This window comes from Corvus moneduloides, chromosome 12 (assembly GCF_009650955.1).
Source record: "Corvus moneduloides isolate bCorMon1 chromosome 12, bCorMon1.pri, whole genome shotgun sequence".
NCBI lineage: Eukaryota > Metazoa > Chordata > Aves > Passeriformes > Corvidae > Corvus > Corvus moneduloides.
Window position 1 is genome coordinate 20,260,202 of NC_045487.1, and position 14,670 is coordinate 20,274,871.

The window sequence follows — 14,670 nt, forward strand, 5'->3', positions numbered from 1 at the left end:
GAAGAGCTTTTCATAACATTTCCATAAAGCTGAAGCCTTCCCTTCATCCTGCCCCCATACCCGTGCATTTCAAAGCAAACAGGCACTGCTGGCTGTGCCAAAGGCAGGTGAAGGAGAGACCTGCCTCAGCCACTGCCTGGGACATGGCAATTCAGGGAAGGCACAGGCACCCAGCCCTGCTGGCGTGGCCAGGGCTGTCCCCTGGGGTGACTGGGGAGTCACTCTGCAGCTCATGCACAAACTGGTGGCAACTGGGAGAGGGGAGTGGGCAGTGGTCAAAACAGTCTCTTCAAGCTGTGTCTGATGAGTAACTGGCTTCAGAATGGGCAGATTTGGAAATGATGCAAGCATCTGTGTTTGTGGCTTTTTCCAGGGAAGTGTGCTGTATACTCCGCCCCGGGTAGTTGACAAAACATATTTTAATGTGTCTGGTAATGAATGATACCTTGATAAGAGATTGGCCAGTCTTCTCAACCTCCTGTCTGGTTTTTAAGGGTGTGAATATTTGGGCTGAACTTGCCTTACAAGGTCCAATGAGTGCAGGTGCTGCTCTCAAACTCAGCTGCAACCGTTTCCTTTTGACAGAAAATTAAATACCATTTGAGTCAGAATGCGTGGCTGACAGGGATGTGCAAAATTCAGGCTGAACCTCCTGTTGTGTTCAATTTGGTACCAGGACAGGATCTTAGGTCATCTGTATTCCAAGTGAATGCCGCACCTGTGAGGCCAGAGAGCCTTCTGGCTGTCTCTTCTCCTAAAGTTGTCATTTGGGGTCGAATAAAAAAAGTGGTAAGTGTTTGTGGTAAGTGAAAGCAGCAGCTTACCTACTCTAGTTCTATCTCCTGTGGTAATTAAAATTAGGAAAAAACTTGGCTAAAAACTTTAAACTCCTCTAAGGTATAAAATCTGATAATTGATTTGTCTTCACAGAAACTGTGGGGAGGTGTAGCACTATCTCTTTGCCTCATCAGGCATTATGGATCTCAGCACGTTAACATTCACCACTCTTGTGTTTCTGTGCAGAGACTGTGAGCTCTGGAATGGGTGGCAGTGATGGGCAGGGCTGGCAGGGCTGGCAGGGCAGGGCTGGCAGGGCAGGGCAGGGCAGGGAGGATGGGAGCCCTGGTGCTGTGGGCAGGGGGGGCTGCAGCAGTGGAGGACAGAGTCCAGTTTTGTTCCTCTCCCTGGAAATCCTGAGCACAATCCTATCTGTGGTTCCTCTAAACAACTCATGGTTTTTTCTGTGTGAGTGGAGAGCAGCAGGATGAAAATACTGTTTTATGCTTTTCATAAATTGCTCTGTTTCTCCTCTCCTTGGATTTAGCAGTGCAATGAGTTCAGCTGCTCTCAAAGACAGCTCCATACTGAGAGGTATCTGTTCCATTTTATCTTATCAGCTCAAAGGTGGGGATATTTTCATATACCCTTAAATTTAATTTTCCATCTGCCTGGTATTTGGGCTCATCCCTATCCTGGTTTTAAGGACATCACTCAAGAACCCCCACATTCTGCACATTGCAACTGGTTTTGGAAACCAGGTAGCAGAGGTAGGGTAGGAAAATGCTGGAGTTACAGGTACCACCAAGGATTCAAAATCCCAAATTTAATGGATTAGCCTATACTTGACAGTGATAATGTTTCTGCTCTATAGCTAATTAAAGGTAACTTTAGGGCCTTTAGAAACTAATTCTGGCAATTTTTTAAGTACTTTTATTTAGCTGCATATTTTTTGATAGTATCTGATGAATGCGGCTATTAGATCAGCTGAGTGCAAGAGTCACTATAAATGACTGCAGAAGAGGTATTTGTGATGCCATCTGCATATAAGCTGGGATTAAGGTGAAAGCAAAAATAAGCTTATCTATAGATCACTAGGTAGGAAATTATTAACTGTCAATCATGTGTCCCACGTTGATGATCAGACACCCCATCTTCTGCTCCTGTTTGCACAAAGTCTGACTTATTATTGATTTATTTAGAATTTTGATATTAGCAAATATGGATGTCTAAAAGAAGTGGTCCAAAAGGTAAACACAGAACACAGAGATCTTTATAGATGACATAGGGCAGGCAAATGGTCTTGGCTAACAGAGCATGCCTGACTGACGCTGCATATCTGAAATGAAGCCATATGGTAGGACTGTTGGGTTTTTGTTATGAATAAATAAATAATTCCCTTTCAGAAGCAAGATTTTCTAGCATCAAGCCAGAAGGAACATTTTGTTATAAAGCTGGTTAACCTGTACAATGCGCCTTGCAATCTGAAAAATGCACAACCAGTTCCTTGTATCAAACAGGGTTCGAAATGGGGAACAGTAATATTTGGCATTATTTGGCAGTTTACCCATTTTAACATCAAAAGTTACAATTATTTAGAGAACTTAAACACTGAGCTATTAGAAGACAAACATCCATCTGGGAGCACAGTGGAAAAACCAAAATGATGCATTTATAATACTATTTCATAAAAATTAATTCTAAGCCAAGTGTGACAAACAATTGCTAACATCCCATCCTCTCATGTAGCACTGACTTGTAAACTATAATCACATCTGTTGTACTAGTATTTATAATAACTATGCTTGTGATAAATGATCACATCAAATTTTAATAGCTTTCCTAATGTTCACAAGAACAATTGCATAATGAGGTTACCTTCTCTTAAATTTATTGTGTGAAACTGTTGTGTGCACCATATGGCCAAAAGTCAGCTCCTGGCAGAACAACTTTCTAAACAACTACTTACAGAAAAATTTCCCTAGTGAAGGAGGCAAGGCCTATGAGCAAGATGTATTCCAGCATGCTTCCAGGCAGGAGCTTATTTAGAGGTTTTTTACTACAGCTCAGTTTACATGGTCTATGTCAAAAGCAAAGTAAAACAATGGCAAAATCAAATCAGAATAACAAAAAAAGTAATGACTCCTGATCTTCTGTATATTCAAAGCATCCCTTCTTGCACTGTCAGAAACTTTTTGCACTCTATACTCTGTCTATACCATTAATGCCTCCATTTTTAAAATGAAATCATACCTGAAATATATCACAGGACCAAAAATCATACCTGAAATAAATCACAGGACCATGTCTTCAGGAAGGTGTCTGAAGTTGCTGTTTGAATTTACATGTCTTTCATGTATCTTTAACAAAAGTAGGGTGGAAGTCTCTTCTGTGAAGTGAGGTTCCACCTGTACTGAGCACAGAGGTAGGGATTGCACAGCATATACTGGAATGTCAGATGAAATCATTTAGAAAATATGGCTGTCACCATATGCTGGCCAGTGTGACCTTCGTGTGCATTTCACGTCCAAATAATACAGGATGCACTTATTCTGGGTGTTGTTTGCCTTTCTGTAACACACAAAATTTGCAACCACATTTCCTAAGTATTTCAAACGTAATTCTTTCTGGGCCATTTTAGCCCTTGTCAGAGACTGTGATAATGTGAGGAAAGGCCCATTGGAGCTGTCCTACAGCCAGGCTGTGGCTCGGGTGAGACCTTCCCCAGCACATGTCCTTCCCGAGCAGCACACACGGCCTCCGAGGATCCTGACTCGCCCCTGGTGCAGAGAAAATGAACAGGGACAGCTGTGGCCACTCGGTGGGGCACGTTCTGACCCCCGTTAGACCAGTTTATATCTAGTTATTCATGCTGGTCTGAAAAAGGTTACAATCCGGTGCTTCATCTACTCTGTGCAGTACTAGAAGCTGAATCACTCCATAATTTGGGTCCTATTATTTTTGTCAAATAAAATCTGTACAAATGGTGTGGTTTTAGTTTGGCAATTCAGCCCTGGGTTATTTAGGGGCTGCAGTAATACTATGACAAAGTATAGGAACAAAGATCAACAGCTGATGCTTGAACTCTGCAGTGAACCCACCTGCTATAATCCTGGAAATATGTGCTTCTTTATGGTGTTACATTCAGAAAAGCCAGTCAAACCAGGACTTGGGCTGAAAAAGAAATGCTCAGGTAGAAAGAAAAGGAACTCACCCTGGGTTTCCTGGGCTTCCAAAGCATACTCTAAAATGCTGGGAAATAGTCAATGTTTTATTTTTCTGGTGTAGGTCAAATATAATAACTAAATTCAACATAAAATATTATATTTATTATATGGATTCTTCAAATATATGCCTCAGTCAAGACATTAAGATGATGGGGAAAACTGCTAAGGCCGGATTGACTTAGAGGCTGCTCTGTAGCAAGAAGGAATCCTGCAATGACCAAAGGAGGACAGAGCAGGAAATTCAGGATAGCAAATGACAGTGCTTGCCTGTGGCTGCCTGTGGATAGCGCCTGGCATGGCACTGCCACTCCCCCACCATCCAGGACAGCGCCACAGCTCTGTGCCCTGGCACCTGAGCAGATGAAGGAGGTTATCATGTCTCAACCTGCTGATCAAATCCATTCAGCTCTAACGACTTAAGGGACAAGAGACCCCTTGCTCTTTCTCTAGAGCTTGATTTGTGCATGTGTGTGTGCACATGCAAATTACAGATACACAGATACACACATGGCTTTCACACTCATGGATATAATATGTTGCAGTGAATTGCTTAGCCTGCTGGTAAGTCTGTTTATCATCAATTTCCCCGAGGCCCGACTCGTCTCTTAAGGACCTATTCTTACTTTCCAAACCACTGAACTGCTCTGACTAACCAACCTCATTTAAATTAATCTGTCAGATGTGAAAGTTTCTTGCTTTTTACAGCCCCAAACCCAGCTCAGTTGTGCCACAGCAGCTTCTTTATACATTTTAAGTGCTACGAAAAAACCCACTGATATCCTAGAGTAGGGCAAGCTGGCAAACCTGATGGCCACGGGGTGGTCCCTTTGGCATGGCTACACTGAGCCCAGTAAAACGCTGGCTCTGGCCAGGCTTGCTCCTCCACCTCAGCTCCAGTCTGGCACAGGGATGGCCAGGACAGGAGCATTCTCTGTAGATTAACACATCAGCAAGCAGCCTGGGCTGCCAGTTTTGGGGCACACTAGAGTAATTTATAATTTCTGGCCCTGCTGCTCTAGCTGTTAGGGGAGTGCAGAGATATTCCAAGGCTGGGGCTACTTTTCAGACAGGGTGGTCAGATGGAAATGGACCAGATGCACTGGTGGGGAATATTGAAGGCTTAAAAAAAATAGAGGCTATTGCCATGGAAGAACTAGAAAGGAGGAGAAGGTACATGAAAAACATCAGAAGGGGGAAGCAAAGGCCTGGTATCAATAGGTTGAAATGTGTAGTGATTTACATGCTCATTTGACAAGCCTGTCCCTGTGGCAGGGTTTGCTGTGGAGGAGGGCAACGTTCTGTTGCTAACAGCCAAGGAAGTTCCTACTTACTCTTCTGTCTTTGGCTCAGTGATGCCAAAAATCCCCGAATTAAATTCTGTTGCATTACTTATCAACCAGCTTTTTATTGGGATTTCACAGTTGGGAGTGCTGGCACTGTGCCAGGTGGCACCAGCTCTGCTTTCTTTGGGAAGGGACGGGAAATGATTGATCAGCACTGAAAGCCTTTGTCTGCACTTCAGGATTGCTTGTTACATCTTTGGGAGTGCAGTCCTGTTAACTGAGCTACCTCATGCTTGTTTGTACATGAATTCAGAGTGCCTAAACAAAATAGTTCATATTTCTGGGTTTTGGCATCCTTGACAGGTGGACTGAAGCAGGTTTGTGCTGCACAAGCATCAGGACTAAAATCAAGAAGAGAAAGCACACTATCAACACTATCATCAGTCATCTGATGAAGATTTTACATAATCGACTATTCTGTTAGTTTCTGATCTGAGCTTTTCTGTGTCCTAAGTTTGGGCTGACTCTCAGGTCTTTGACTCAGAGATTTGCCTTTTGATCTCCTTGTTGAAAGTTACTCACAGGTGACCCTCTGCTTTCACTGAAAACAATTTCTTTGCATCTCTAACACCAACACTGTCCCTTTACTAGCAACAATGCCACTTGTTCAGCAGAACATACACCTGATTCCAGCAGTTTAAAAAGAAACCAAAATACTGCCTCTTCCCCTTCCCCTAGCTATGTTTTTTTAATCTACTGTATCACTTAATTTGTGGGGAAAACAAAAAGAGAATAAAAAAAGCAGCCCAACTAGACATTCTGAGCATGGAGAGTTTTAAAGAATAGTTCTAAGTTTAGCAGCTAAACTACAAGATCTCACAAGGCAGTGCTGGTAACTGCAGTCACACAGTGCTCAGCTTCACTTATTCCTCAGCTTCAGAGAAGACCAGATGCAAAATAATCTGGTTAACATAAATACCCAGTTCAAGATGGAGAATTTCTGGCTTTACCTACGCATATGGTTCAAGAAAAAATTGTATAATCTGAAAATACTTTAAGAAAAAGATTAACAAAACTGCAGGAACACAAGATGGCTTTGTGCTGGCAGCACAAAACTGGAATTGTGGGGTTCTTGATACTCTCTCTTGACAAATCCCACAGATTTTCTGCATAAAGTGACCAAATTACTGAGTTTTCTTCCTTCATTGGTAATATGGGGACAGTCGCAGCATGTTTGGGGGCTTAATTAATATTTGTAAAGCACTTTGAGCCTCTCAGATTGGAAGTGCTGTTAGCACATAGTACTGATACTAATTATTAAAACAGAATCAGGCTCTGTGGATGTCTCACAGCTGGCACCTGCAAACCCAGGGATTTTGGAGGCTGTTCCCTAAAAGAAATTTTTCTTGAAAGAAGAGGAAGTTTTAAAGTTGATTGTTTGACAAGGATGGGCTTTGGAGAAATATTCATGGACTAAGAACAGATTTTCACTCAGTGGACTTATAGAAAACTTTTAAAAGTTTCTAGAGATTTGGGACATCACTGTGTAACTGAGACAGTTACACACAAAATCCCTGAGTACAGGCCAAAGCCATGCTGATGGGAGAGATTTCTCTTTGTGCTGCTGCAGTACTGCCCTGAGTTGATCTACTCTAAGAGGCATTTCTGTAACCACCATGGAGAGAAGTCTCTAAGGTCTATGTTCCTTTGAAGCCAAATGAACTACAATACATTTTTAAAATGCATTTTTAAAAGTCTTCTCCCTCTTTTTGGTGTTTTTCTGTTTGTTGTTATTGTTGTTTTGGGATCTTTTTTTAATTTAGCACTAAATTTTTTCTATTTTCAAAATTGGGAACTCTAGAAGCTGAATTGTGCTTCTTGTAATAGGTATTGTATTGGTGGTACATTAGGAGAAGAATGACACAGTGAAGATGTATTTTAAAAGGAAGGTTTCATTTGGATGTGAAAAAATATATTTCAGTGTTTGTTTTGATATGGCTCATGTGTTTTAATGCAACTGTTAAAAAAATCAGTCTTTTACAAGTTTAGTTTTTGTTTCTTGCTGCATATTGCACAAAACATCAGCGAACTGATGGGTTTCAGTGTTTACCTTGTGCCTTAGGTTCTCCTGGTACAAGCTGGGGACAAATTATTATTATTTCACATAAAATGCAGATGCTTGTTTAGAGGGTGTTTTCAGCTGTTTGGATAGGAGGGCAAATGTTCCTATTTCAAACTCATATTGAAGAAGTATTACCGCAGGCCTGGGCCCTAGGCTATATCACCGTGTCCCGCAGCCATAGGGAGGAGGAGGAGGAGAAGATTCAGCAGGCAGGAATTGTGCAGCAAGATTCATTTATTTAATTATTTTACAAACTCTTTTATAGACTTTTTTCTTCATAGTCTAATTGGACAAAGGACCAGCCACCCCTTGGGGGTGATTGGCCAAAATCCCAAAACATCCATTGTCAAAATATTTTTCTACTATACCATAAACAAGATTTTTCAAGGTTGCAGGTGGCTTGGTTGTTTACATTCGCTGCTACCCCTTCTGTGAGAGAGAAAAGTGTCTCAAGGACTTAGAAAATAGCAAGAAAATCCTCCCTAACAGCATTTTTGTACCTACAATGAAGAACACTTTTAACAATCTCTTTTTCTCTGTAATTAGTGATGTGTTGAGAAACATTCTTCTGCTAAGCAGAGGACAGAAGGGAATGAATCTGTGCTTTGCAGCCCCTCCACAGGAGCTGGGGCTGAGCAGTGGCTTCTGAGGCCAGAACCTGCTTTTTGCACCCCTAGCACAGTAAGGATAATGAATAAATACTTTGTAGTGAGATACGAAATGTTCACAGTTGCTGCTCAAAGCCTGCAGTTGTTTGTTTGGCTAGGAATATTTTGCTGTTCAGTATTGTGGCAGTAGTACTAATGACAGAAATTCAAAAATTATTATGCAAGCAACTGTTACGCAGACTTCTCCCGCCCCTTTTTTTTTTTTAAATTTTTGAAACTGCCCCCTGAGCAACTTCCTGACACCAGAGCCTTCTAACATCTCTAAATGTTGCTGACTGAAAAAACAAACAACACTGTCACATTTGGAAAGTCAAAGCAGAAAAGTGTCTCATTTGTAGAGCGATTCATTTCGATTTTCATCTTGCTGCTGTCACTGAGGATACATGAACAACAGCAGTTGGTATTGTCAGGAGACCTAAGCAGACCTGTTTCGTTGGCTGACTTGACAGCTGTTCCATGAAAGAGATTCATGCTCACAAAATCAGAAAAGTATGAAGACCACATTTTCTTCTTAACCCTTTCTTGCCTCACTGTACCTGTGTTACACTTTCATAAAAAATCAAAGGGAAGGATCAGGTTCCTGTGGAAAATAGCAGAGAGACTTGGTTTAGCAAACTGCCATGTGTCTGATGTGGCACTCCCTGAAGCAGTGTCTTTGATGTTGTTTGGGTCTGCACAGCTGTCTGGGGAAATTAAACACAGGGGTCTGGTTCCCCTGTTAACACAAGCAGCACATAGCAGGAAAGAAGTTTACATTATTCTCTGAATAATCCATTTCTCAGGCAACCTGGATCCTTTGTTCCTTTAGATCAGCAAATATGCAAATATTTAAATGTTTTTAAAAGTGTACTTTCTTCAAGTTTTCTGCTTCCTTTAGCTTTGAAAGAAACATATTATTTTTAGCAGGTATTATTGCCATATGTTTGGGTTTTCTAAAGAGTAAGGATTTCCTATAACAGTGGGCTTAACTTGGCTGTTCTGAGGTAGAGTTCCAAACACAGCATCTGTCTGCATGCTCAGCCCTTGGTACCAACGTGATTTATGCAGAAGAAGAGTTTGTCTCACAGTTGTGTACAGGAGAGGCACTTTAATATCCAGTTGTTTAATAGGAGTGGTGCTGATGGCCCTGCACTAACATGCATTCGTGATGTTATTCCCTTCAGTTCCTGCTGCAAAGCTCTGCAAGTTCATCAGATGGTACCAGGAGGTGTTGTGGCTGTGAATTGTTACAGTCAATGGGAAATAAAAGACTGTGGAAATGAATCTTCATGAGAAAGTCAAGCTTGATAAAAAGCTGTGCTCCATCACAAATATAAATGCCTCAGCAATTACACTAGAAGGATGCCAGGTTTCAGGAGTGTTTAGTTAGGGCTGGGGAGTTTGGTTCAGACTACACTGAAAAAAAAAGTAAAATAACTGGAATACGTGAATGAAACTAGGGCTGCTTCTTCCAGTTAGCCCTGCGTGGGGTGAGGTAACTGGTTTGGTCTGCAATCATTTCTCTGTGCTCAGGATTAGTCATTTTAAACAAATCACCCATTTATCTGGGACGAGTGTCTTGGATTGCCTCTATAGAAGTCTGATCTAATTATTTCAATAATTATAGATACTCTGTTAAGGGTGAAGCTTAGAAAAGCTCCTTGAGATCATACACAGAGATTTTGTTGGCTCTTTAGGGTTTTCCTGCACTGGGACATGTGTTCCCTGTGGCATTTGCCTTCGCAGTTAGGTAGGAAAACAAGCCTCAGTGTACTTTTTCTGCCGACGTGGACATGAGCACGGGCTCTGCAGTGCAGCGATGAGATCCAGCTGCCTAACCCAGGAAAGCATAGAGGCACTTTACTCATTGAGTGTTACCACTAAAAGCCACGGACAGGACTGCCCTTGTTAGCAAATACTGCTTCCATTAGGATGTGTTTACTGAACAAGTCTATTAAATATGTATTCAACACCTCTCTGACATGTGCAGATGTTTGTATGGAGGTGCAGGTGACACTTGTGTGAAATAACGCTCAGTAGCCAGGAACCTTTTGCTCGTGAGCCACTGAAGCCATGTTAAATACAGCCCTGCTTTTCACAGGACATTTTCTGTGGCTTGTACAGCTGCTCCCAAAACCAGACTCAAACAGAAGAGCTCAAAGTGATTGAATTACTCTGGGGGGCTCCTGCTGTACTCCGCAATGTCATCCTTGTGCTGCTTTCTAAGACAGAAGAAAGAAATGACAAAGAGCTCTCTCAGATGGGGCTGTGGCACTTTCTTACCTGCCCACAACAACAAACCTGATGTTCACGAGCATCTGGAGGCTGCAGCCAGAAGTATTTGTACTGTAGACAGAAGCACAAGTCCTCATCCTTTCTCACCGATTACCAAGCAACCACAACCTGTGAGTAGTTGCTTCTCATTACAAGCCTTATCCCGAAAAGTGCTGCTGAGCACCCGAGACCTTTTGTTTATTGGCTTGTTTAGGACATGCAGTGAATTTAAGCAGTGAATGTACGTGTTCACAGGTAGTGTTGTATTACCTAATTATCTGCCATGTAGGACCTAACAGTGAGGTTGAAATATGAGGGACACAGAAACAAAACTGCAGGTTGTTTTAGAAACCTGTCTTTTCAAAGTAAGCCTCAGCTTAGTTTTCCAGAACTGCTGCTACTTACAGAAGTCATTCACCTGACTTTTTTTAAAAGTGTGTAAGCAAAACTAATTAATTACTTCAAGCTCAGCATGCATGGAAGTGCTTTGCTACATACAGACCTGCAGTCAACTATTATCAACTTTAATTACCAAATGCAGTGCTTTTTTATCTACATTTAAGCGCTCATGCCAGTTTTTTCAGCCCAAAGGCTCCTGGGGCAGTTTGTGTGTTGATACCTTAATGACCAAGTATCCATAACAAGTTTTTCACAACCTGGGAATTTCAGTAGGGGGAGGGAACAGTCTGGCTGTATTGTACCACGGCACATTCTTCATTTTCTGGGCCATGCTATCATTCAAATGCAGCCCTGACAATTTTCCTAAGTGTGATGTGCCAAGAGCCCCCACACCCCACACCCCTCAGATGTGTGCACAGGAATTGGTGCAGTCCTTGCTTTACATGTTGGGCACAATGAAGGACTTGATTGTCTTACTGAGACTGTAATATTCATTAGCAACGGAGTCTAGATGTTTTAAACAAGTCTGCCTCCTCCAACTCCTTTTGAATTAATAAATTATAAGTTAATTAATTATGTGATTTTATCCCATTTCCTCCTAAAAGCAATCCTACTGAGATTTTAACATGTTATTACAGTGAAGTCTAGGTGTTTTAAACAAAGCTACCCCGTCCAACTCCTCACTCTATCATTAATAAATTATGAACCAATTAATTGCGCTTTTCATATCCTCCCTGTCATATGCCTCTTATATTCTGATAGATAGTTTGGTACTGAGCATGTGAATTTTTATAATCTATTATGGAATGACTGTAGAATTACTATTAAGAAATAGTTCAAATCTGGGTCTCTTTCCTTGAGAATATGATTTACTCAGGAAGAGCTATCATATTATTTGATTTACATAGTATGAATTAAGATTTTAAATTCCTCTTATACCAGTTTTGTAGTATTTGTTGTATCATATAATGACTACAGATATAAGACAATCTATTTTTTTTCTGCAAAATACATGAAAATTTCGGACATTATATACCATATGAGAGGGTGAACATGAGTATGTATCTATAAGCAAGGGACAGAAGAAAGAAAAATAAAAGCCCACTGGAACTGGCTGGAAAAAAATTCAAAAGCTGAATAAGCAGTATTTCCTTAGTATTTCAGTACGATATTAATCCAACCTCTACTGTACATAACAATCTCTACAGCAAACAACAACTGTAGGATCCCCCACTTTGGTTTTCCTATAGTGAAATAAAGCTGTTTAGTGAAATACACAAATCAGGAAATCCGTGTTTTCTGAACCTTGTTTTCTCACTTGCCCTTTAGCAGTGTTCAAACACAGACAGCTGAAACAGGGCTTAGTCCCTGGTTAGCGGGGATGCAAATCTGCTCGGGGTGAGCAGAGAGGAGCCCTGCAGGGAGCAGGGATTGCTGCTCCAGCCGCCGCCTGGCACCGGGCGGGGCCTGCCGGCTGCTGAGGATGGAAATTCCAGCCCTGCTGCTCCCACTGGTTTGTCAGGATCGGCTGTTCGGCCAGCAGGGGCTGCAGGGATGAAGCAGCGGGAGGGAAGGGAAGGTGTGGAGGTGGTGATGTGTCCCCTCCGTGCCTTGGCGCAGGAACGAGCGGGGAGAGGGTGCATGGCACAAGTGTCGCTCCAGCTCCGTGTCTGCACTTCTGGGAAGTTTCCTCTTCTCAGTGGTGGCAGCTGCAGAACAGGATTGGGCAGAAATCACACGTGAAGCAAAATCATGAGAGAGCTCTCCATCCTCTTTTGTTTCCGTTTTGAAGGTGACTATCAATTGGATTCTTCTCCTTTTGTTTTTTTTTTGTGCAGAGATCACCCTGACTGTAATGTGGTGTCGCTGTTGTCCACAGGGACAGCGAGAGGAACGACACGGAATTCAGGTCCAGGATAGAATGGGATTATTTCATTGATTACCACCTCATTTATATAACTTGATTCGCAAGAGTGGCAAAACATTATTGGGTGCTTGACCATCCACCTCCCAGAGTGATTGGCTGAACTGTATAACACCTATTTCAAAATATTTTCTTCAGTGTACCGTAACAAAACAAGTTTGCACCTGTGAGATAAAGCCTTGGTTTACGAAATAGCAAACCGTTTCTCAGCTCGTTTGTGTGAGAACGAAGACTTTCACAAGAGCCAAGCAGGAAAATTTCTCTGCCAGCTTTTTTAGCATCCAAAATGTGGTTACTTGTGGAGGCAAAGTCAAGCCATAATTTCAGAAAGGCTGGTTCCTGAAGGTGAAGCCTGTGAGACTGAGAGCCTGCAAGGCTCCTCCAGTGACATTGGTATTTCCCTTGTTTTCTGCCCAGTAAATTCAGATTCTGTAACATTAATGCCTGCTGAAGATTTCAACAACCCATATTCTCACTCTCTGTATTGGAAGGGGGGAAATAATAAAATTAATGTATCCCTTAATACCTATATGCACTGTGTTAATTTGCCAAATGGAAAAAGTTCTGCTCTGAAGGAGTAGAGAAACTGAGATAATTAATATGTTGTATATACAGCTAGTGCATCATAGATCTTATTGAGCCTTTACTGTGTCACAAAAAAGCAGCAAAGGTTTCAGTTGGGGACCACAGATCTTTCCAGCATATAAAATTTGACATAAATCCATTTCCAAATTGATATTCTAGTATTTCAGCTCCTATAGAAAACTTGTGCATTTTCAAAAAGGAGGACGAAGCAATAGAATCTATTACCCATTTGGTTTATTGTGATTCTTGCCTGTAAAGCCAGAATATGGATATTTAATTAAGTTTGATCGTTATAAATTTCTCAATCCTTAAACCAATGCTAAAAATAGAAATGCCTACTGAAAAATAGAATATACTCCAGTCACTCAAAATAAATTGATCACAAAATGCTGTCCTTTATTATAGTGAATCTCAGTTCTAGGTGTTTATCAGCTGAAACACAAGTTGCCGTTAAAACTTGAAGGATAGCAGGGTAATAAATAGTGAGCAGGTGGGAAAAGACATCCTGTGTCTGATGATTACATGTGTTAGAGTGGTAGTTCAGAGATGACTTTAATAATAGAGAAGGCTGCAGCCTGCTGAGCCGCTGCATGACAATGCGTCCTTGACCACTCACACAACATGCCTGAGCATCCTGCTGCACTTTGGAGCTTCACACAAGGACAGTTGGCTGCTAAAAATAACTTAAGAGATAACAAACTAAAATATTAATATGTTGTGGGATGCCATGATTCTGTGCACACTGAGCAGGACTGCCATGCAAATGATCAATCTCCAGGAGGAGAAGAAGGAATTAATTCTCATATTGCCACATTGAAATGGCTTAAATATGCACCAAAGCTATTTTCAGTGACCAGACAATTGCATCCTGTATGGCTTTCTGAATGTGAGCTGACAGCCTGCTACAGCAAAGTGCAGTGCAATCATTTTTGGGCTTGAGCCAGGCATATCAATTGAATCATGGCTCCTCCATAGCAGCTCAGTGAAAGAAATGCAGAACGAGCACATCATTTCATACTGAATAGAAAGCTAAGGGTTTAATGACTGCTCAGGGACCTCAGGCAAGATTCCCATCAACACAGTTAGCCACTGTTGTTTTCAAAGGAGCCATGAGGTAAACACTGAAGCTGTAGGAATTTACTGTGTGTCCCTTGGCCCATGTGAAGGCTGCCAGCATGCCTACATGTGACGTTTATTAAATACAGCAGAAAGCCTTTCTTTTATGCCACTTGACACACTTACGAAAATTAGGGTCTTTAGTTACATGAATTTTTGGCTTTTAGAAGGTCTCCTTATGCTACTGATAGACCTTCTGCATTAATGGTGCTTACATCTTCTATCTAAAGTTTTAAGTGAGAGTGACATTGCTGTCATGGGATAAAAAGTGCAAAGGAGTTCTTCCCTGGGCCTTGAGCACACAGACCAGGAAAGA

The 14,670-nt window shown here is 41.6% G+C and overlaps 1 protein-coding gene across 10 annotated transcripts in view; it reads right to left on the minus strand.

The window, feature by feature from the left end:
* The window catches only part of CHST8 (carbohydrate sulfotransferase 8), a 190,049-nt gene that overhangs the window by 110,109 nt on the left and 65,270 nt on the right, over positions 1–14,670 (minus strand). The gene's annotated exons all lie outside the window — the stretch shown is intronic.